Genomic DNA, 24677 nt, shown 5'->3' on the forward strand with positions numbered 1-24677 from the left:
ACCATCTCACGCCAGTTAGAATGGCGATCATTAAAAAATCAGCAAACAACAGATGCTTCAGAGGATGTGGAGAAATAGGAATGCTTTTACACTGTTGGTGGGAGTATAAATTAGTTCAACCATTGTGGAAGATAGTGTGGCGATTCCTCAATATCTAGAACTAGAAATATCATTTGGCCTAGCAATCCCATGACTGGGTATATACCCAGAGGATTGTAAATCATACTACTATAAAGACACATGCACATGTATGTTTATTGTGGCACTATTCACAACAGCAAAGACTTGGAACCAATCCAAATATCCAGCAATGATAGACTGGATTAAGAAAATATGGCACATATACACCATGGAATACTATGCAACCATAAAAAAGGATGAGCTCATGTCTTTTGCAGGGACATAGGTGAAGCTGGAAACCACCATTCTCAGCAAACTATCACAAAGACAGAAAACCAAACACCACATGTTCTCACTCTTAGGTGGGAACTGAACAATGAGAACACTTGGACACAGGGTGGGGAACATCGCACACTGGGACCTGTTGGGGGTAGGGGGCTGGGGGAGGGATAGCATTAGGAGAAATACCTAATGTAAATAACAAGTTGATGGGTGCAGCAAACCAACATGGCACATGTATACCTAGGTATCAAACCTGCATGTTTGATACCTATGTATCAAACATACCCTAGAACTTAAAGTATTTTTTAAAAAAGAATTAAAATATCAAAAGCAAACAAAACAAAACAAAAAAAAAAACAAAGACTCAAAGGCCTGATGATAACAACAACCTACCAAGATGTAAAAAGTGATTGCACACCCGAGGAAGCAATTGGGGTCCCAAACAACCTCATATGAAAGTAATTAATATTTTAGAAACAATATGAAACACAGTTGCTATTGCTGTAAATACAATTACCGACATAGCAGGAAGACTTGAACTAATCATGGTGAATAACATTTAAAAAGAGATCAAAGCATTTAGGAATGATGTAATAGATATGGTAGAGAGAAAAATGTGATCTAAAACAAGGACAATTGGTGTCCTCAAGGTAACAAACCCAACAAATAAACAGAAATAAAGGCAAACACATAGTGCAAGAGACCTTTCCTGAAGCAAAGAGTTAAAAATAACACTTAAGGCCAGGCGCGGTGGCTCACACCTGTAATCCCAGCACTTTGGGAGGCCAAGGTAGGCAGATCATGAGGTCAAGAGATCGAGACCATCCTGGCCAACATGATTAAACCCCATCTCTACTAAAAATACAAAAATTAGCTGGGCGTGGTGGCGTGCGCCTGTAGTCCCAGCTACTCAGGAGGCTGCAGCTGGAGAATTGCTTGAACCCAGGAGGCGGAGGTTTCAGTGGACCAAGATCGCGCCACTGCACTCCAGCCTGATGACAGAGCAAATCAAAAAATAAATAAATAAAAAATAACACCTGCATATGCAGCTGTTTTTTCCTGTAGTTTCCAGAACAGTTTGATACAGAACACTCCACTCTGAGCATAGCTAAGTTAACATTATTAAAATTCAAAGATAAAGAAATAATTCTTCAAGTGATAAGCCAGAAAAGAAAATCATGTACACTGGGAAAAAAATCAGGCTTCCTCATAATGACAGTAAATGCCAAAGACAAGCGAGTAATGCTTACAATGTTCTGAAGCAAAGAAGGTATGATCCAAGAACATCGTACCCAGCCAGAATGCCATTTGACTAGAGGAGAACAATAGGCAGACTTTCTCAAACATGACAGAATTTAGGAAATACAACATTCATAAGCGTCTCTTGGGGAAAAATATTAAAATATGAATCAAAATAGAGAGAACATTAGTAAAATCATCCAAGTTTTAAAAAGCTGATAGGCATCCAATCCATTTATGTATTGAGCTAAATACTGAACTAATCAAACTAAGAGAATTTTGGTTACAGAAAACAACATAAAAGTTACATTTTTAGATGATATAAAAATATTAACAAAATTTGGGAAGCAGTGGGAGAAAGTTTGAGAATGCTAAGATTGAATGTGTAGCTGAAGAATTATTATTGTTTTTTAAATTTCTTTTTTAATCTGAAAGAAAACTTTCAAGAAATAATAGAGCTTTTCTTTTTTTTTTTTTTCCTTTGAGACCGAGTCTTGCTCTGTCACCCAGGCTGGAGTGCAGTGACATGATCTAGGCTCAAGGCAACCTCTGCCTCCCAGGTTCAAGCAATCCTCCTGCGTCAGCCTCCCAAGTAGCTGGGACTACAGGCTCGTGCCACCACCCCCGGCTAATTTTTTTTGTATTTTTAGTAGAGATGGGGTTTTACCATGTTGGCCAGATTGGTCTCGACCTCCTGATCCACCTGCTTCGGCCTCCCAAAGTGCTGGGATTACAGGCGTGAGCCACTGCATCTGGCCAATCTTGTCTATTCTAAGGAAATATTTATTTAGAGCTCAACAATTCTCTCAGTTTCTTCTTCTATTAAATTTAAGTAAAATTATACTTTTTGCATTAAAGTGCCTTCTGTAATGTCTCCATCTTAATAAAAGCGTTTCTAATTAGCCTGTGTGTGTGTGTGTGTGTTATATGTTAGAATGTTTTGTGTTGCTATAAAGGAATACCTTTATATATATATATCTTTATATAAAGACACTGGGTAATTTTTAAAGAACACAGGTTTATTTAGCTCAGGGTTCTACAAAGTATACAAGAAGAATGGCACCAGCATCTGCTTCTAGTAAAGGCCTCAGGCTGCTTCCACTCATGGTGGAAGATGAAGGGGAACCATTGTAATTTTGCAGAGATGACATGGTGAGGGAGGAAGCAAGAGAGCATGGGGGGAGGAGCCAGGCTCTTTTTAACAACCAGCTCTTGTAGGAACTAACAGAGTGAGAACTCTCTCACTCTCCCAGGAAGGGCACTAATCTATTTATGAGGGATCTGTCCCCAAGACCCAAAGACCTCCCATTAAGCACCACCTCCAACACCAGGGACCAAATTTCAACTTGAGGTTTGGAGGAGTCAAACAGCATATATGCATAAAAAGATGGACTCTAAAATCATGTTCCTCTCATGGTAACAGTGAATTTTTTCTAAGCAGTAGGATTCAGAGCAATTTTTTTGTCTTTTGAATTTGTTATAATAAGCACATGTTTCTACAAAAATAATAGATTATTTTGCAGATATGGGGTCTTGCTATGTTGCCTAGGCTGGTCTAGAACCCCTGGCCTTCAAGCAATCCTCCTGCTTCAGCCTTCCAAAGCACTGGGATTACAGAAGTAAGCTACTGCACCCAGCCTAGTATTTTTTTTAAGCATAAGAATATATCAAGGTAAATATTTAATATTGGGAACTGAAAATATGGATGCTTGCTATTTTTTGTATATTTCTGTGTGTTTACATTAAAAATGTATTAATAAACTAGTTTCTAGTTTTCTTCTTTATTGTCTTGATTTTTCAGAGGGGGGTGTTCTTATTTGATATTTCCTCTATGGTTTTCTGGGTTTCAACAGAAAAATTGTTGCCCATTTCTAGTTTAGATAGTGATTCATTTAGGAGGGAAAAGAAGCAACATCTGAAAACTGCTGGTTAATAATCAGTCAACTACATCTACTTAGTTTACATTAGCAAAAAGAAAACAATGGGTTTTGGAAAGCTGATATCTGGAAAAATATCATTTTATTATGAACTAAATTGTAATTGGACACACAAAACAAAGACATTCTTCCAGTGAACAGATGCACTACATAAGAAGCATTTCCCAGATACTTGGTTTCAATATAGGTTAATGGGATTCTGCACCACAAATCTAGTCCCTTTCCCTAAAAGGAAAATGTTTATTGGCACCAAAAATTTACTATGTTCTATGTAAGGAGAAGTACCAAGGCAGATGAAATTGAAGCACATGTTTCTAGTTGATATAATGTAAACTTATTTTTAAAAGCATTGCAAAAAGGAAAAAAAAAGGTGGGGGAATACTAGAAATATTCAAGGTGGGTTAAGCATACCCTCAAAATCAAAGAGAAACCCTCAAATTAAGGAGTTAAAAAATTAAATACTTTGTAGCAGATACATGTAAGTATATGTAATTTTTCCAAAACCAACTCAGAGTAGCATAACTTCAGTTTATCAGTTCAAATTGTGGATTTATACACAGAACATGTGTTATGAACTTGGTCAGACGGAAAGCTCACATATGTGCTTTATACCATCCCCTCTGACCTTAATATTTGGTTTTCCATCATTTTAGAATATTGCATTTGTTAGGGTTTTAAATCTTGTTGGAGCAATTTTAGAAGGCGGAGAGGAGAGGAGTTGCTGGGTTTTGTGGTTAGACCAGTCTGTAACATTGTCAAAATCATTGTTCTCTCTCAAAGTGTGATTTGGTGCCAAATGGAGCAACCAAGATGTCAACAGTATTTCACAATGTTGAAGCTTCTCTTCATGAATCTCTGGATCCTGACAACTTGTTTACTATATCCTCAGAGAAGCTCAGGAATGCAGCTTAGGGTCCAAGTGGTCATTGGGTTCTTTTCTGGGAGATGGGACACCATGTTCCTCTGTGTAGATAGGGTGTATTAAGTTTTCTTTCACGTACAATCCCAGCTATACCACACAGACAGCAAAGACAGAACAGGAGAAGTTCAGATGCCAAACAGTTACAGGGATTCTGCAGGAAGCAATTAAACTACCACAAAAATGTCCTTGGGCCTCTCCCTTACAGAGCTATGCTGACCCCTGGGGTATTCTCCGCACAGCTTCCTAACAGTATTTCTAGCTGGCCCATCTTCTCATTAGATGACCATTACACTTCTTAGCTTCTCTCTCTCTCACTCCCTCTCTCTCTTTCTCTCTTTCTTCACTTCCAACTCTGTAACTGAATCTACTCTAATGTTAATGCTTTCAACACCTCATTTTAAAAATGGGAACGGCTTTTGCTTTTAGTTTCTTTCCATTAATTATTTTTTAAAAAAGAAATAAAAAGCCTTATGCAGAGAAAAAATTCATACCCATCTGAACAAATTTCACACTCAAATATTCATCAGAGAAAACCATAAGGAGCCCTTCCTTTAACAAATAACCTGCATAATGAGATAGTTTGCAGGAGAACCCAGTAATTTTGTTCCTAAATTCATCATATTATACATGCCCAAATACAAAATATCTTTGGAGAAGTATCCTATGTTCTGTGTATATACCCATATGGTTGTTTTAGCATAAATAAGAAGTTACTGTTTCTTTCTAGGTGCATGAGAAATTATCAAGTGTTCCTAAGGCTTAGAAATCAAAGCAGAACCAAGGCCCAAAGCAGGGGTTGGACAGTGAGGGGAGAGAAGAAGTTTCGGTTTGGAGTAAGAAAGCCTGTCACAGGTACTCAGCTCTGCCACTGTAATACAAAAGTAGCCATAACCAAAAAAATGAGCACGACTAATCATTACTCAATAAATCTATGGCCACTGAAATTTGAATTTCATACAATCTGCATTTGTACATTTGATCGTATCCAACTACCTAAAAATCTAAAAGCCATACTTAACTCATGCGTGGTACAAAAACAGGAGGTGGTCTAGATTTGGCCTGTAGGTCACAGTTCACCAAACCCTTGTATAGAGGAAACTACAGACCAAAAAGCAGGCAAGCCCTCCCCTCCTATCTTATACAGGTATAGTGATTTCTGTCAGCAAGTTTTTTCTCATATCTTGTGCCTGTAATCCTCATCACAGTCTGGGAGATACATATTAGTTTCATATAAGGAATGAGGAAGCTGAGGTTCAGAGAAGAATCAAATAATCTTTAATTCATTTAACAAACATGTGAATCCATTATAGGGTGGCTTGTGTTAAGGCCTCAGGATATGACAATGACTAAAGCACAGTTTCTAGTTTCTTAGAGCCAACTGGGGCAAACCCGAACAGGACAGGAATTATTAATGCAACACAACATACGGGCTAAAGGGAAACATACAGGAAGCATTTAAGTCAGTTTGGGGGGATCAAAGAAAGCATTCTGGAGGGTGACATCCAGTTTGGATGAGAAAGAAACTGATAGGCGAAAAGAAGACACGGAGGAAAAAGTCTGTTCCAGTTATAAGGAACAGCATGAGCAAAGATGTAGAGGTGAGAGAGAGCATAACACATACAGCAGCTTCACATTATTCAGTGAGTATGCATCTGAGCATACGGTGTGTATGGTGGCGGCAGGGAAAGAGTAAAGAAAATGCCACTCAAGAAAGGTGAGCAAGGACAACCATATGTCATGCTAAAGAGGGAGGCTTTATCCTAGACATCATGCGGAGCCAACGAACAGGTGGATGCAAAGGAGTGACATGGACCAGATTCACATTTCAGAAAGATCACTCTGGATAGAGAGTGGAGAACGGATTGGAGGGAAGCAAGCCCAACCTTCTCATGTCACAATTTAAAAAGTAACTCCCTTATAAATGACTTGCTCAGGCTCACTTAGCTGGTGAGTCACCAAACCAGTTCTGTGACCCCATATCTAGTTACTAATTATAACAACCTTTCTTATAACCATAAGCATTTACAGGGTACTCTATTACTACCGTTATTGCTATTGTTATGTACACAAGGTTACAAAAACTAAATAATAATAGAACTAGAACTAGACTCTATGTTCTAGGCCTAAACTCACATTCAACACCTTTTTTCACTTTAACAGTAACTTTCAAGCTATGTCCCATAAAGTCTTGGGTGTCTGTGGAGATGCCTAAAGCAGAAACTGGCAAGACAGAGCGTCAGACTCTCCATCCTCACTTTTCTATCTTTTATATTTCTACGAAGCAAGAGCTCCACTACTTCAAAAAAAATGAAAACCACTGTAAGCCATGATATCCACCATGCAATCACTAAGAATGAAATCAGGTCAGACACTGTGACTCACACCTGTAATCCTAGCATTGTGGGAGACTGAGGCTGGAGGATCCCTCAAGGCCAGGAGTTTTTTACTAGTCTGGGCAACATAGCAAGACCCCCATCTCTACAAAAAAAAAAAAAATTTTTTTTAATTAGCCAGGTGTGGTAGCTATAGTGCTAGCTACTCAGGAGGCTGAGGTGGATGCCATCACTTGAGCCCAGGAGGTCAAGGCGGTAACGAGCTATGATTGCACCACTCTACTCCAGCCTGGGTAACATAGCAAGATTCTGTCTCAAAAAAACAAAACAAAACCAAAAGAATGAATCAGTGACAAACAAAGGATAGGACCATATACCCAAGGCCCTCAATATCAGTGGTTCCCCACCTCCCGATTCAATCAACTGTTCATAGAAATATGTGTGGGGAGGAAAGGAAAATAAAAAATAACACAAATCAAAAACAATATACTACAACAACCATTTACATAGCATTTACATGGTATTAGGTATTATTAGTAATCTAGAGATGATTTTAAATATGTGGGAGGATGTACATAGGTTGTATGCAAATATTATGCCATTTTCTACCAGGGACTTGAGCATCCCAGGATTTTGGTATCTTCTAGAGCCTTGGAACAAATTCCCTGCACGACTGTACCTTGATCTTAAAAAACAGGGGCAGAAAATAGCTTATGAGAAGTGAAGCAATGGGTTTGAAATAAATTTACCAAGTCCTGTCTCCTTTTCTATTGACAGGCTTTCTGCCCTGCCCCCCACCCCAGGAAGCTCAGGAAAGCTTAGTGAGACAGCAGGAAATCTAAAACACAGAATCTGTCTTCAGCAAAACTGAATAGTTTTCAATCTTCACAACACCCACTTTCACCACCCTTCATCATGGAAGCTTGGCCACCTTCCTTACTGAAATGAAATAGACCTGACTGCATCAACTACATAATGTTTATTCCCTGAGTGTCTACAAGTGCTATTGTCCCAAATGTCGACTGTGGAATATCTCATCCCACTCTGGAATTTGCATCTGGAAAAGTTTAAACTCTGGGAGAGGCCAATTGTTAACCCACAGGTGGAATTTCATGTCCCTTTGTGTCTTTGACTTGTCAGTCTCCAATTTATTGCTCACATGAAGATAATTTCATTCTCTGGACTCAGAGAGGCAGAAAACAAGGAGGGGATATGAATGTGTTGGTCAGAGCAAATAAGCAGATGATTGTTATGATAGGCTAAATTGAAATATCATAGCCTCATGATTTTGAAAAGCTCTTTCCAAAGCTGAATTTACCTGCGGAGTGGTGTTTAGAAACCCCCTTTTTGTTTATAGTTCAATCATGCTCCTATCTCCCCGCTTCAACGTAACATTCTGGATCAACTGCCCCTGTGTAACCAATTCTCATACTTAAAGTATAAAACTAGGAAGGATTTTTTCCTCCATTCTGAAAATTAATCTTTCACCTTAGGAAAAGATTTATACTTCTGAGTCATAGAAAAGCCAACACCCTCCAGCACTTAGAAGCAACCTCAGAAAAAGAAAAAGGGATGAAAACAGTGAATCAATTTCCCTTTCCACACAGATCTGAGAGATGAGATAGTTCTCGTGTCTGCCAAGGGGCTTCCGGCTCTGACAAGTTGAGTCAGCATGCTGCAAATCGTTCTAGATGGTTTTTGGACCACATGTGATAGCTAGAAGAAACTAAACTGGGTCAGGCTAACTTTTGCAAGGTGCCTTAGGATTTTAAGGGCTAAAAGGAAACTATAACTCAGTTTTGTGGCTCTTGTGATCAATACGATGTGAGGGTAAATGGTAGCAATGTGACCAGGCATGCTGCCCTCTGTTGCCTTTTGTAAGTGTCGTTACTATTACAATAAGACTCATGGGTGTGGCATCCATGAGGAGGTGCTGCTCAGATCTCCCTTTAAGAGAGAATCTGCTCAACTGTAGTGATCATTTCAGTGTGTATATGCATATCAAAATATCATGTTGTACACCTTAAACATAAACAATAAATTTAAAACTATAAACAACTTTCAAAAAGATAATATTTAGTGAGAAGTGTAGCTATCTGCCAGCCTACAGCTGTCACAGCTGTGGGATCCATTACAGCATCCATACCAGGGCCACGCTTCTCCAGAGCTGCTCCTAGCCAATGATTGAGCATGGGGAGAGGGGACAGAGGTAGGGGTCTGCTAGGGCTGGGCATGCCTGCTCTACTGGGAAACTGTTGCTTTGGATGTCCCTATCAGCCTAGCCAAGACTTTCTCAGAGCTGCCCTGCAGGCTGAAACTCTACCTGCCTGATTCTTCTTCCTTCCTGCTCTCCCTTTACAGATGTGAGACTTGCATCATGGTCTGAGACTTGTCCCACCTGTTCCTGCTCCCTCTCCCTTTATCCTTCACAGGCATCACCCCCTAGTCAACGTTTTGCATTCCTAATTCCATCTTGGTGTCTGCTTCCTGAAGGAACTGAGCAGAGGCAGGTGGAAAGGGGCAGGTCTTTCCTCTCTCACCCCATCTCTAACCTCTCCTCCTCATGTTGCCTTAACTTTCCAGCCAGCCCACGCCTTCCCCCTTAAGCAGCAGCTGTGGTCTTCAGCAGTGTTTACCCTTGGCAGTCATGTGGTCCTTTTGCCATTTACTTTCCCAACAGAAACACCAACCCTAAGCAGATTGGAAAACAGCACATGTGTCTTTATAAACTGAAAGTAAATATGAAAAGCCAAAGAGGTGCTGAGATACTAGGGCCAAGTCTGTTCCACCTGAAGATTTGAGGAGTGTGTGTGTGTGTGTGTGTGTGTGTTTGTGTGTGTGTGTGTTTATTATCACTTGGGGGAGGAGGTGGCAGATATCCCCAAATTAGAAATAATCTTCTCCTCATGATTTTGAGAAAGAATGAATACAAATGTATCATTCTACCTTTTCAATACCATTGCCTACCCCAAAGTTACCAGATCACTTAGCAAATAGTAGAATGAATTCACCTGTTTTCTTCTTTTTCCCTCTCTACTTTCATAAATCAATAAGATAGTCAAAAGTTGGCAGGGAAGAAAGTCAGGGAGAATAAATATGAATGAATTGAATAAGCCACAAACTATTCAATCAATGTTTAATCAAGCAATTGTACAATTTAGAATGACCATTGTCCTGTTTTAATTTTTTCAACTAATCTATCCAAGTGAGCGTGTCATTTTAATCGCAAAAATGAAAAAGACCTAGGAAATCAAGAAGACAGTGAGTAAAAAGGAACAGCTGGGTGTGACTGAATTGCCTGCTTGGAGGCAAGCAGAAAGATGTAAAGTTTTTGAAAATTCCTTCCATCATTGGATTCTAAGATGAGGAAATTAATTTTTAAAATTAAAACACAGACCTAATTCCTGTCTACTGACACCTGCTAAGTGTATGGACTCTGTTCACTTTCGCTTAAACATAAAAGATGGGTTATCTCAGTCAAATTTTGTCTACCCCATAGGGATTTCATTCTCAGCATGCCAGAAACATTTAATCCTTTCTCTTTCTCTCTCTCTCTCTCTCTCTCCCCTCACTCTCTCTTCTCTTTTTGCTTCTTTCTTCTCTCTCTCTCTCTTTCCTTCTCTTCTAAAATTTTCCCAAAGCCTACAAGGACACCCTATGTGCAGTACTTTGTTGAATTAGAGGTTACACCATCGGCACTAACAAATACTTTAAGATTTCTTACACCTTCGACCTTATCACTCCCAACCCCTCACCAACAAAGGGGGGAAATTCATATTAAATTATCTGTGCTGAGTATCATGGCAAATGTGTACACCCTGCCTTCCCCCATTCCTTCCATCTGTGTATGGCCTAAACAGCTGACTGGGACAGTCTTTCATCTTTAATCTAATCAACTAACTTTCCCATGGGAAACAGCCAATGAAGCCCAAATCTACGTACCAAACTCTTTTTAGCCCAGGCAGCTCACCACGTCTGACATTCCAAAAAAAAAAAAAAAAAAAATCAGTAAAAGTGGCAGCTATGAGTCACAAAAGACAAACAGCATTCCTGAAAGAAATGAACAATCACTAGAAGAAACACATTAGTGCTTGCTTTGGGAACCCTATAGGTCTCTATAGATCTGAATGGTATTTAGGCCTGAATTCTCTGCATCTCCAGGATATCTTCTATTTGCTGTTTAGTTTTCTGTAAATATAATTGTCTCCTCTCCATTTTTTAATTGTAACAAACTAGCATCCAAAATACTTCTAATATTTAGCATATTCCTTAATATTCTCTTTTCAATTATTGCTACCAACTTAATGAGTGGTTAACTATAATTTGCTGTATACCACTGGCTTTCCATTTGGCAGGCCAAGACCTGCATATTACATCACAAGCTAGTACAAACACACACACACGTGCATGCACACACACCAAAGCAAAAGTACAGTGGCAGAAGAGACTAAGGAAAGGAGATATCAGAACTAAATGTAATGTGGGGCCCAGGATCAGATGTCCTGGAACAGAAAAGAACATTAGTTACAACTAAGGAACTCCCGACAAAGTATGAACTTTAGATAATCATAATGTGTCAATATGGGTTCATTAAAGTGAAAAATGGACCGTAGTGATGTAAGATGTTAACAATAGGGTAAACTGGGAGTCGGGTATATAGAAACTCTCTCCACTATCTTTGTAACCTTTTTGTATATCTAAAAATCTTCTCTTTAAAAAGCTTCTTAGGACAACAGAAAGGTAGTAGCTGACATCACGGGGACTACATTTGACAATCAGGCTTTCTTCACAAGCTCCATTTCCCCGCAACTGTAAAATGCTGACGGTGATGAGTCCCTTTTCCAAGCTCGCAGATAGAGTAAAAAGCGTGTGACGATGAAGATCACGCACTTGGTGATGTGCACAGAGCAGCTGGCTAATGAAAGCATGGTGATTAAGCTGAGCCCTGCATCTCGCTGTTCTCTAACGGGGGTCCAGAGGGAGCCAATAAAGCTCTCTGTGAAATGTACTCAGAAATCTGAAATGTGTCCAAATCACCAGTTGCCAACTAACCTGCCCAAAATCTGACAGGAAATTCAAACCAGAACGTTTTCCTGTTTTAAGAGAGGTGCAGTTTTGCAGCTTCTTTTCTTTTCTCTTTTTTCCCCCGTTAAGAACAACGATGAGTGGGTAATAAAACATTTGAATCAGATGGAAGGAATAAAACTCGGGATAAAATGGCACAAAACCAAACAAATCCCTGGAGCTGAAGAAAATCCTCGCTGTGATAGGAATTCAGGCCTTTTCAATATGTATCTGAATGAAGCAGACCTCAAAGCCAAATGTATGGGTGTGAAACGTTATAAAATGAACGTGTAGGGATGTAAGTGTTCTTGAATGTAAGCTGATTAATTTTCCACAACTCCGCCGAGCACAGTGTTTCAGGTCAACTGAAGCTTCAGTTGGTGCTGACTCAGGGCTCAAACCAAGAATAATACAGATGTGATGAAAACGCTCCCTTTTCTGTAATAGGTTTGCTCCTCCCTGAGGTCCATGATGCTCTCTCTTTGGATTTTGTGAAAATATCCTGTCTAGCTCCCGGCTTTAGTGGAAGATGGTTCTGATCCTTGAGGGTACTTTCGCCTGAGCCAAGGGAGCATGCTATGTGAATCCGACGCTTCTCAAACCTTTTTTTCAGAAGAGGAATTCTTACATGAAAGAATCTTACCTGGGCCCTCCAATATAGAATCAATTAAAATCAGAGCTGCTCCAGATGGACGAAGAGAACAGTCATTTCATTTTATTGAATATATATATAGAGAGAGAGAGACTCATTTTAAGTTCATAAAGGTTCATCACTTATAGAAACATGCTCAAAAATTGCCCCAATATTTAGTATTCAGTTGACTGGTACAAAGAAATTTTTTTATTATAAATTATACTAATATAATTTTACTTTGTATTTGTATAATTGGTGGACATAATTCATTGTCCCAGGGAACCCTCAGGGACCAAAGTGTTTTGAAACAGAGTTAAAGATGAGAGGAAGGAAAGCTCTAAGGTGAATACTAGACACGGCAGAAGTTACCCAGATGCCCATTCATCCCCTTTCTTCCTTCCAGGAACAGAGGAATACCATATATTCCCATTGCCCTTGTGGACAATATTAGAGGGATGCGATTGCATTCTGGCCAATGGTATGTGGGTAGAAATAATATGTCTGTCTTCCAGGCCTGGTCTCTAAAGTGTCTCGTGCAATCCTCCCCACCCCCTCATCCTCTCTCTCCCTTATCTGTATGCTGGAAAAGACGGATTACCAGTTGGCAGAATTAGAGTTACAAGGTGGAAGGAGAACAGATCCCCGAGTTTCTATTTAAATGAGAGTGACCCGGTAAATTCATGTTACCAGCATCACGCTATGATGTGAGCAACAAATAAAAATTTCCTGGGTTGAGCCACTGAGATTTGAAGATCTGTTACCACAGCAAGACTCAGTCTGTTCTGATTAACGCAGAAAACATGAACTTCTAAAATGTATTTAATCTCATTTAAAGATTTTAAAATTTTGTTTAGAGGACCAGTATCAGCCTGAGTCACACCAATACCATAGATTCCTTTTTAAATTTATTACTAGAAAAAAGGCTGTCCTTCCTGAAGAACTGGCATGCTTTATACAAGTAGATAAGAATTTTGTCACCTCTTATGCCACCATTTTTGCCCTGGATACCAGAAATCCCGGGACAAAAATAAATGTTTAATTACAATAATTGGTTTTGCTCTCTTGGCTAACATATGTGTTACTGATTCATTTGCATGGGTTTGATTTTTTCAGTCTTTGTTAACAGTTTGTTTTTCACTGTCTGAACCACTGGATCCATTTTGAAAAGGTGTAGGGTAAATGAGTAAGTCTTTCAAGAGAAATGACACTAGCAAACCAAATGAAACAAATGTCAGGAATTTTCTTCAAAGTAACATTTCACTTGCATGATGTTAAAGGTTTTCCATCGATGTGACTATTTAAGTGGATGTCACAGCACAATTAAATGGACATGGTCATGGAGGAATTCAAGCTTGATCTCTGATTGTGCTTCAGCTGATGGCAGGACACTTGACCAGTATTACAACCACTTTCTTACATGGTCCAAATGTTTGAAGAGCATGAGCAATGAACAAATTTCTATTTTATAAAAATTAGAATCAGATATTTAAAAATAGACTTTAGTTTAAATATTTTTTCTATAAAATCCTAAAGAATCCTCTATAATCATAAATGTGATGCTGAGACCAACAAGATTTCTCTTTGCAGCCATCACTGTTATCATTTAATATTTTGTAAGTTTCCACTGGAATATTTGTAAGTATTCTTCCCTTCTGGTGACCAAATGAATAAAAGTTGTTTTATAGCAAGCATTTCTTCCACTTGCTGAAGAGTGACTTCCACTAAAACCTCAACATCACAGGCATAAGAAAGGCAAAGGACAATGTGTGAAAACTTGGTTCACCTGCCTAGTGTGAACTAACTTCACATTATGAAAACAGTCACAAATGTACAAACCAAATGGGAACACATTCCCTTCCTCCCTCCTGTCATGCCAAGGCTGAGTTTTGTTTTCAAATATCAACCAGGCAGATGAAGAGGGAAAGTAAACAAAGGCATTTTAACACCTCCAAATCACAGTTTTCTTTTCTGTAAAATTGAGGTAATAAAATACAACATCAGTTGCACACGTGAAATTAGTTAAGAATCATAGACTTTTGGATGGACTTGGAATGGCTTTTAGCAACTATGTGGCTAGTCCATTTTCACACTGCTGATAAAGACCTACCGGAGACTGGGAAATTCACACACAAAAAAGAGGTTTATTGGACTTACAGTTCCACATGGCTGGGGAGGCCTCACAATCATGGTGGAAGGCAAGGAGGAGCAAGTCACATCTTATGTGGATGGCAGCAGACAAAGAGAGAGAGAGCTTGTGCAGGGAAACTCCCATTTTTTTTAAACCATCAGATCTTGTGAAACTTATTCACTATCATGAGGACAGCACAGGAAAGACCCGCGCCCATAATTCAGTTCTCTCCCACTGGGTCCCTCCCACAATACGTGGGAATTATGGGAGCTACGAGATAAGATTTGGGTGGGGACACAGAGCCAAACCATATTACATGGGGTTGCTAGGGAGGACAGGGATCCCATACTACTTCTCCAATGATAACAGCTCCATATTTGTCTGTTCAATATATGGGATTATGCTTTCAATTTCACCTTAAAGGAAGGTTCTGACACCAAAACCTTTTAAAACTCCTTGAATGAATATAGCAGTCACAAAGACTTAGGTTCAAAATCCAGGCCTGCCACTTACAAGACTTGGACAAGTTAGTTAACGTGGTCTACTCTCACTTTCCTCCTTATAAGATGGGGTTGACTATAAACACAGGTCCCCATACATCAGAAGGCTGGTGTGAGGAAGAGATGATCAAATAAGATGATAGATATGTCAGCACTATGTAAACATAAAAGTTTCATAGAACAAAGTGCTATCTTAGCATTATTTATTGTATAATACTGGCAGTTTGAGTATGGCATTGGCACTGGAAATAGATGAAAAAATTAGATAGGTAAAGACAGGCATAGGAAATTCCAGAGAGATGTCAGTCAGCATGTGTTCTGTCTGCATGGGGCCCCATGGAGATGAGCAATGCAGAGGCCCAGCTAAGTCCAGGCACAATGCTGCATCATGTCTGACCCAGCTCCCTGGCACAGGGGCTTAGCTGTGGGGAAGTGGGCACATGGGTTGCATGGGCTGAATGTTTATGTCCCTCTAAAATTCATGAGTTGAAATCTAATTCCCAATGTGTTGGCATTAAAAGGTAGGCCTTTGGGAGGTGACCAGGTCATGAGGGTGGAGTCCTAATGAATGGGATTAGTGCCCTTATAAAGAGGACTGAGGAAGCTTTTCCCCTTTTGCCATGTGAAGACCCAGCAAGACGACTCCATCTATGAGGAATGGACCCTCACCAGACACTGAACCTGCCAGCACCTTAATCTTGGACATCCCAGCCTCCAGAAATGTGATAAATAAATTTCTGTTGTTTATAAATTACCCAGTCTGTGGTATTTTGTTGTAGCAGCCCAAACAGACTAAGACGTGGGTGAATTTAAATAGCTACACCACTGTGAGCACATGAGGCAATTTTGTCACGGGATAACTATTTTCTAGTGGTGGTTATGGGGTCCTCCAGCCCAAAAGGGTGCATCTAAGTTCTTATCCTGGCAAGGAGTTAGGAGCAAGAAGAGTAACTCGGGTGGGAACACTGTGCTGTGGCAGCAGCTGCCTGGTTTCTACCGCAATAACAGGCCTCCAGCCATGGTGGCAGCAACAGTCACAAGGTGGATACTTCTGAAATATGTGGTCCCCCAGACTGAGTCCTCTAGCCTCAAAGAGAAGTTTCTGGGTTCCCACTCCAATAAAAGCATGAGATTGGAGCAACCACCTTGTGGCTGGATTAAGTGTTTAGGGTTCTTTTATAGGAGGAAACACTCTGGTAATGAACAATGTTTGTGCAATAGTGGGATAGGACTCAGGGTCCTTTTAATTTAAATATTTAAAGAGATGTGACCTTATTATCTTCAAGATGGTGAAGTACACAGCAAGTGCAAATATAAAGATATCTTCCTATTCCAAAAGGAGATATTTATAAAGATTTTTAACGTAATCCTTCATGCTAACCAGCAAATAGAATTCACTTAAGATGAATTAGGTCCACCTAACACTTACTTATTAATAATGTTAGTATTACTACGTAATAGTAATAATATTAGGTATTACGCTATTTGCTAGGTATATAAAGATGAATAATACATGTTTCCTATTCATGAGAAGCTGATGGTCTCTGGCCACCATCTGACTATTGGGAATGTTTACCACTGGTATCACCTGGCCAAAATACTTTGCCCAAGGCCTGTCACCAACTCATGAGACAAGCCTCTGAATGGCATTGTTTTTAACAGATTCAACAAGTGTTGTCATAATTGCAACATGATGCCAACAATGGTAAAAAATGGTACCAACATCACGTCCTTGCTTGTTAATTAGGTACTTTGGTAAAACCAAAGGTTCTATTAGCCTTGCCTCACTTTCTCTTTCAACTAAAACAGCTTTGGTATTGGATGAGGGGGAAGCCACGGACATAAGATAGAGAGATTCTAGATCAAGGAGAGACATTTTAATTCTAAAGTCGAGCATCCTGGTCACTGGCTGGTACAAGTAGGATAGGGGACAGCTTTCTTTCTTACTTCCTTTCCTTTAGGTCAGGTGTTTACAACCTGGAGTACTGAGAACACTGAACTTCCTAGGGTCATATACAATATTGTATGGGGATGGAATATTTTATTGAGTCATTAATGTCCGCCTTATTTAGTTTTTGTCTGTAGAGGAATAAAAGGGCACTTTTCCCTTCCTCCTTCTAGAGAGATAGCCGTTCTTCACTCTTCAGTGCTCCTTGGACTCAGTCTGCCCTGGAGACTACCTCTATCCATTTCTCTGCTGGAGGCAGAGGGCAGACATGGATTTGCCCTAGAAGAGGGAAGACAAAGGGAATATGGCTGGTTTGTAGGGGTGAGGTAGCTTCATGAAGCTACTACAGGGTGGTTCCTGAAAACAGATCTGGGGTAGAGACTGAGGCGAGAGGTGCTGTCCATGTAAGATCTGCTGGTGGGGCTCACACAGAGTACAGCAGAGGTATTAAGTCCTCATCTAAGTTGAGTGTGTGCTTCCTGCTATGCACCTGGAGAGTCTGAATGCTAGTGCTGCAGTCTGAGGGCCTGAGCACAGATCCCTGAGCAGAACCACACATCATCAAAAGTACCCCTGAGTGAAGAACAAAAACCCGAGAGCATGGAATGAAATCCTGCTGCCCTTCCCAGCATTTCTGGACCAGGTTTCCTGTATGATCCCAAGTGAAGAGTGAGGAATAATAAGAAAGGCCCTCCTTGGATTTCTCAACCACCTGGTGGGTGGAAGGCTGAGTCAGATACGACTGGCAAAAATCAACGATGAGGCTTGTCTTATATTTCCAAGACTATAGAACACATGCAAACCAATTACAGGCATGTGCACTTTTTTGTTGCTGTTTTTTGAGACAGGGTCTCACTGTGTTGCCCAGGCTGGAGTGGAGTGGCACAATCATAGCTCACTGCAGCCTTAAACTCCTGGGCTCAAGTGATCCTCCTGCCTCAGCCTCCCAAAGTGCTGGAATTACAGGCATGAGCCACTGTGACTAGCAGTACTTATTTTTAAAAAAGAGGAAAACTGCTCAGACCTTTTATCAGATACTTAAAGGTATCTATGACCTAAAAAGGGTTAAAAGCCTCCACTTCAGGAGATAGAGGGTGATTTTAGGTTGGGCTACCTGAGATGTGGATTCGGGGTTTGTGAGCGAGTGATTTATTAAGACTGCTTCTCAGGACTACCATTCGACCCAGCAATCTCATTACTGAGTATATACACAGAAGAATATAACGCATTCCACCATAAAGACACATGCACGCAAATGTTCATTGCAGTACTCTTCACACTAGCAAAGACATGGAAGCAACCTAAATGCCAATCAATGACACACTGGATAAAGAAAATGTGGCACATATACACCATGGAATATTATGCAGCCATAAAAAAGAACAAGATCATGTCTTCTGTGGGAATATGGATGGAGCTGGAGCCTGTCATCCTTAGCAAACTAACACAGGAACAGAAAACCAAATACTGCATGTTCTCACTTACAAGCAGGAGCTAAATGATAAGAACTTATGAACACAAAGAAGGAAACAACAGAAACTGGAGTCTACCTGAGAGGGGAGGGTGGGAGGAGGGAGAGGAGCAGAAAAGATAACTATTGGGTACTGAGCTTAATATCTGAGTGATGAAATAGTATGTACAACAAACCCCTGTGACACCCATTTATCTATGTAACAAACTTTCACATGTACCCCCAAACCTAAAATAAAAGTTTAAGTCAGGGAGGACAGCAGGAAGGGAAGGAAGCCAAACAAGGGTGTCGTTGCAGGCAAGTCCTACAGAGGGTAGCCTTGGCCTGATCCAGCAGGGGACCTCTGGAGAGTAAGTTAGCCTCCAATTTGTACCAGAGGCAAGAAAAGCAAGAGCACTTGGCTTTCATACCTACCTCACTTGTAGGCCATTCATCAAGGCCACAAGCGGGATGGAGAGAATAAATGCCCAGGTGCTTTGGCTGGAGGGGCTCTCTGCACAGGCCCTGGCAACCTGAAAGCAGTTCTCGAAAGAGCTTCAGAAGCCGTGAGTTAGAAGCAAATGCACAGCAAAGGGGTATATGAGTGTACACGAAAATGGTAAAGAAAAAAGATCACCCGGGCACAGTGGCTTATGCCTGTAATCCCAACACTTTGGGAGGCCGAGACAGGTGGATCACGAGGTCAGGAGTTCGAGACCGGCCTGACCAACATGGTGAAACTCCATCTCTACTAAAAATACAAAACTCATCCAGGAGTGGTTGTGTGTGTCTGTAATCCCAGCTACTCAGGAGGCTGGGGCAGGAGAATCACTCGAACCCAGGAGGCAGAGGTTGCAGTGAGCTGAGATAGCGCCACTGCAGACCAGCCTAGGTGACAGAGGGAGACTGCACCTCAAAAAGAAAAAAGATCCTGGGAGGTCTGATTGGGAGCACCAACGTCATCCACTGCTCCTCTGAAAAGAGTTGTTCTTAAAAACGCAATTTCCACTGGGAGGCCGAGGCGGGTAGATCATGAGGTCAGGCGATCAAGACCATCCTGGCCAACATGGTGAAACCCTGTCTCTACTAAAAATACAAAAATTAGCTGGGCGTGGTGGCACATGCCTGTAATCCCAGCTACTTGGGAGGCTGAGGCAGGAGAATCGCTTGAACCCGGGAGGCGGAGGTTGCAGTGAGCCGAGATTGCGCCACTGCACTCCAGCCTAGTAACAGAGTGAGACTCCGTCTCAAAAAAAAAAAAAAAAAAAAATGCAACTGCAATTGCAACCGGAGAGCCAAGGACTTGGCACCCCAAGCATAGCCATGAGGACACTAAGGAAAGAGAAAATCTAGCGGAGAGCAGGGCCTAGAAGAGGGAGACAAAGTGTGTTAGGAAGAGAACACAAATCCAGCACAAATACATCTATTAGTCCAGTGGATCTGCTCCCAGTCCATCAGGAAAATGTCTCCTCAACAGACATCAGTTGTCCCTGTTTTGGGACGGAGTTTTGCTCTGTCACTAGGCTGGAGTGCAATGGCGTGATCTCGGCTCACTGCAACCTCTGTCTCCCGGGTTCAAGCAATTCCCCTGCCTCAGCATCCAGAGTAGCTGGGTCCACAGGCACTTGCCACCACATCCAGCTAATTTTTGTACTTTTTGTAGAGTCGGTGTTTCACCATTTGTCCAGACTAGTCTCAAACTCCCAGGCTCAAATGACCCACTTGCACGTCACCTTCCCAAAGTGTTGGGATTGCAGGTGCGAGCCAATGCACCCAGCCCTGTTTATTCTTTATTCACATTCCTCCTGTGTAGCATTTTCCCCACTTGCTTTATCCCCTCACTCAGAGCTTTCCCATCACTCAGAGCTTCTCGGTGTCTATTTATTTCTTCATTCGAGTCCCAGCCTCTGGTTATTTTTTACTAGGCCTTGCCTCCCCTGTCTCCTCCTGCTCATAGCCCCTTCTCCAGCATCTCTCTCTTCCCGGGTCACCTCATCAGTATCTTTTTCTTCTATAACGTAGAGAAACATATTCCTTTTTGTTTCAGTCCTAGCCCAGTCAAGCTATGGTCAGTAGGTCTCATTTTCATAACCAAACATGCCCATATAAGGTGTGTTCTGAAGCAAAGGCAGTTATCTTCCTGAGTCTGCAGTTGGTACTTCATGTGACTTCTCCCCTCCCCATTACATACAGTACATATAAATATATATGTAATATGTACACACACATACTCATGCATATGGAAACTGAGGCCCAGAGAGATGGCAACTTGCCTGAGGCTGCTTAACTGGCTAGTGACAGAACCATGACAAGAACTTAAATTCTTAACTCCTTTTTAAGTGTTCATTGCCTCTGAACACACTGCCTTCTGAGCATTCAAGCATTTTATATCAATGGTAATAAACAAAAAATAGTTTATTGGGAAAGGCAATTTAAGCTAAGTGCCAAATGCATTCCATAGATATATAATTTATTTTCTGAATCTATGGGGCTAAGGCACATAGTATAAATATGAGGAAACAGAAATTAGCATAAATCTTGAAATAAAGTTGCCTTTCCATTACATATGGTAACAGATGATTCTACAGGGCTAAAAGAGACTGTTTAGGGGGACTACTCATTTGAAAACTTTGTAGTATCAGTAAAAATACTTTCTGTGCTCAATATTTTCTTACTGATTTCATCACAAACATAAAATCATGAATCATAAAGCTGGAAGGTATTTCAGTTAGATCATCTGATTCACTTCTCCACCTTCAAACAGAAAGGGGTATCCTTATCTCCATTTCCAGAGGAATTAGGTAGTTGCCAGAAGTACTAGTATTGGCTTAAGGGCAACTTAGAGTCCTGTTTCTCTACTGCTTCATTTTCCAGAAGCCACATCTAACGTGGTCTTTTGCAAATTGCAAACCGCTTTTCACACATTTTACTTGTGATAATCCTCATAGCAACCTTATATGACAGGTCAATTATTACCTCATTTTTACAGGTGGGGAAATTAAAGCTTGGAGAGATTAAGTCACTTGCCTAAAAGCACCCCATTAGTATGTGACGGTTAAGACTGAAATCCAAATCTTCCATCTCCAAATCCCATGCTCTTTCTTTATAATTCTATTCAGACTGTGAGTACTAGAGGAGGTGGTTTGTGTTGGCACACTGGTTTGGATGTTATAGACAATGAGAAAACATGGCTGAACTGTCAGTCACTGCAAGAGGGATCTTATTTTTATCTAATAGGAGGTCTTGGCTGGACAGGAACCGAGTCTTAAATACTTCCAGTGACTGGGTGGTAACTCCATGTCAGACTCTGTTCCAGGTGTCCAGGATAGATCAGTGACCAACACAGAAAGGTCTCTGGCCCCTGGAATTTACATTCTAGTGGATGAGACGGACGTGAAACAAATAATGAAATATAAAATATGTCAAGTGATGTTAAGTGCTATGGAAAAACTAAAACAGAATAAAGAGACGTGTGTGTGTGTGTGTGTGTGTGTGTGACAGAGTGTGTAAGGAGAATAGGAATTACATTTTATATATATATAAGGTGTTTAGGAAATTTCATAAGATAAGGTCACATTTGAGAAGGTCCCTAAAATAAGTGAAGGAGAAAATTTCATGGAGATCTGGGAAAACATATTCTGGATAGAGAAAAATCACAAATGCAAAGACACTAGAGTATGAGTTTAGTGAATCTGAGGAACAGGAAGAAGGCCAGTGTGTCTGCGAAGGTTTAGCCACCATGTACTTGCCTTCATAGAGCAAAAACATCCATAAGAGAAAAAACAAGCGCACGTCTTTGAAACATAAAAAATAACACAGGGTAAAATTGAGTGTTATAAAGAGGCATAAATCAAGTACTATGGGATTTCAGAGGAAGTAAAGGAGGCTTGGAATCATAGAGAACCAGCACTTAATTCTCTATTCCAAGGTTTTCCTTTTTGTCTGAACTGTAAAATATACCATTTTCAAACTTATGTGGATTGCCAATATGAAAACAAATGAAATCAGAATACTCTAGTGAAGCGAAGTGGTGGAGGAGGTTTAGCCTTCCCAACTTGGCCTTACTCTTTCTCATCACTAGCCACAGAAGAACCTTCATGGAACCCTGGGGCCTAGGAAACAAAGTTTGCCAGTAACAGATCTAGTCAAACTAGCTCATTTTACAAAAGAGGAATCTGAAGCCGATAGTGGGAATCTTCTTCTGGCCTCTACTGGAGTGAAGTCTCCCTGGTCTTCTGGGCTGGCCTCTGCCACTAATGACCATAGAGCCTGCTTCAGCTTCCAGTCTGAAGTTCCCACCTCCTTGTGTTGAACCTTGGCCTGACTGACTTGGAACTCCATTCTCTCTGCCTGTGGACCAATGCATTCACCTATGGGACCCATGCATTCATCATTTCTAGGGGCAGTCTGAGACCGTTGAAACAAAGAAGTCATTGCTCAGATTTGCATTGCAAATTAGATTTTGAGTCCAAAGTAAGACAATAGTCCTGAAAATTAGATTTATTGGGAGAATATACCTCTTGAACACACAGAGATAATGACAATGAAACTGCTCTACGCTTACACCCTGAAAATGACAAGCACATCCTTGACATCATCCTTCGCATATGATGCACTTCTTTGCTTAAAATAACCTCCTTTTTAATAAATTCTACTCATCTTTCCAGGAAGCTAAATTCTCTTTCCCTGTGATGCGTTCTCAGACTTTCCCAAGCAGAATCAATCAACCCTCCATCTGTGTTCCTGTAGCACTTTTTTTTCATACATTTATTATAGCCCTCATCTTATTGCATTAGAAAAATGTGTTTACATATTTTTCTTCCACTGACTCTGAGCTTCTGTTGTAAGAAATATGTCTCACTCATATTGATGCCTCAGCTGCTGCTAACACAATGTTCTGGCGTTTGATACATTTGCTGATTGACATTGTAATTCAGTACTGGCTGAGGTTATGAGAAATGAGGGTCCTTCTCAGCCATAGACTTTTTTAGAAGTTGCCAACCAGTGACAAACCATTATTAATTATTTGCTTGGCAACTTGATAAGTTATTGAAAAGTAAAATGACTGTGTGAATATCCTGTTATTGATCATTGAAAGTTTCTGATGGACAGTCCCGGCACTCACCCTTGGTCTGTTTCAGTCACAAGCCTTCTTACTCATTTTTCTGTTTGCTCATCCATGCTGGATCTGTTCTGAGGCAGACACGTTGCTATGACCAACGCAGCCAGCAATGACACATTCTCCCTCATGCCTGGCCACAGCCCCTGGTAACTGTCAGCCTTGCAGATATGACTGACAAGAGTAGAAAGCAAAATCTGTGGGAAAAAATATGAAATCAGGTTCCAGTTCTCACTCCCTCATTACGTAAAAATGATACCATGTTTAGTGAGTGTTGTGTGGTGAATCTCACATGATCCTGAGACAGAAGGGGCTTTACCAGGAGAGAACTGATTTTTCTGACAGATACATGAGCCTGGGTAATGGTGCCATTCAGCACTGAAAGGCAAACTTAAGTTCCCTTTGCCAAATTCACACTGCACAGCAAAGCTACGGGGAAGGGTCAGTCCTTTTCAACAACTGCAACGTAACTAAAGCCGCTTCATTTGCAGGAGTTCATAAAAACTAGATTATCCCAGATCCATTTTCTTAAACCAAGAACAAAACAACCTCAGTAGTAGAAAATGTCAGCTCTCACATGTCCACTGATCTTTGCCTCATCATCTAAGACTTTTTAGATTTTGTGTTGAAATACAGCTTCCCCTACCAACAGGTCTGCCCCATCATTTTTAGCCCAACTTTATAGTTAAGAGTTCAAAGCACAATATTCTTGCTTTCATGTATAAGCATTTATTTGGTCACATGGGATTTACCACGTTTATTGTCAAACAATTGATCTTTTCTTCTTAAATTCCTCTAGGATTTCCATCTAGTTGATGTGGTTTTCATGTTTCTAACAGAAACAGCAAATAAGAACACAAGAGAGAAACGTTTGTATCTTGTTGAAATGTGGAGTATTCAGGGTTATCACTAAAAGGCATTTGAGACATGACCACACAGAAAAGAGAATCCAAGGAACTGTTTGGGAAGACAAATCACATTAAGGGTGTTTATTTGGATTT

At 40.6% G+C, this 24677-nt stretch overlaps 1 long non-coding RNA gene across 1 annotated transcript in view; it reads right to left on the minus strand.

Annotated features, from left to right (window-relative positions):
• The window catches only part of LOC134756805 (uncharacterized), a 50483-nt gene that overhangs the window by 18090 nt on the left and 7716 nt on the right, over window positions 1-24677 (minus strand). Inside the window, exon 2 of the long non-coding RNA XR_010130008.1 lies at window positions 23683-23873. This is a non-coding gene — a long non-coding RNA (uncharacterized lncRNA). The remainder of the gene's footprint in view (window positions 1-23682; window positions 23874-24677) is intronic.

Source organism: Gorilla gorilla, chromosome 12 (assembly GCF_029281585.2).
Source record: "Gorilla gorilla gorilla isolate KB3781 chromosome 12, NHGRI_mGorGor1-v2.1_pri, whole genome shotgun sequence".
NCBI lineage: Eukaryota > Metazoa > Chordata > Mammalia > Primates > Hominidae > Gorilla > Gorilla gorilla.